The sequence below is a fragment of the Octodon degus genome, unplaced genomic scaffold, assembly GCF_000260255.1.
Source record: "Octodon degus isolate 3935 unplaced genomic scaffold, OctDeg1.0 scaffold00003, whole genome shotgun sequence".
NCBI classification, from domain to species: domain Eukaryota; kingdom Metazoa; phylum Chordata; class Mammalia; order Rodentia; family Octodontidae; genus Octodon; species Octodon degus.
In genome coordinates, this window is record NW_004524579.1 from 7,266,674 (window position 1) to 7,267,153 (window position 480).

Here is a 480-nt window from a genome sequence, read left to right on the forward strand (position 1 = left end):
AAAAAAAATTGAATACAAGATTCTGGCTCTCTACTGAGATGTATTTGTAGATGAGTCAACAGCTTTTTATGGTAGCCCCTTAGTAGGTGTAATTAAGACACTGATCCTAACAAACAAAGCCCAATACCTATGAAGTACATATGTGAATGCAACAGAAATTTACAATATATGAACTTACTGGATTGCAAATTGTGCTCCTGTAATGCTCAAAATATAAAATTGAGTTGGAAAGCACTACTGTTAGAGGCTTAAGTCTTTGGGAGAAAAAGAAAGCCCAGTAGTCAAATAAATTGAACAGTGTAAGCTATGCTTTAATAGGGTTTACATACAGCAGAGGTGCAAGTGTGTGTTTTCCTTAGGTTGGCCAGGAAAGGCTCCTACAGCACACTGAGTCTTACAAGCTGCACAGGAGACCCTCTGGGGAGGAAGTGGCACAGATGGGGTGTGAAGGCAAGGGCGCCGCTGTGACATGGAAGAAGC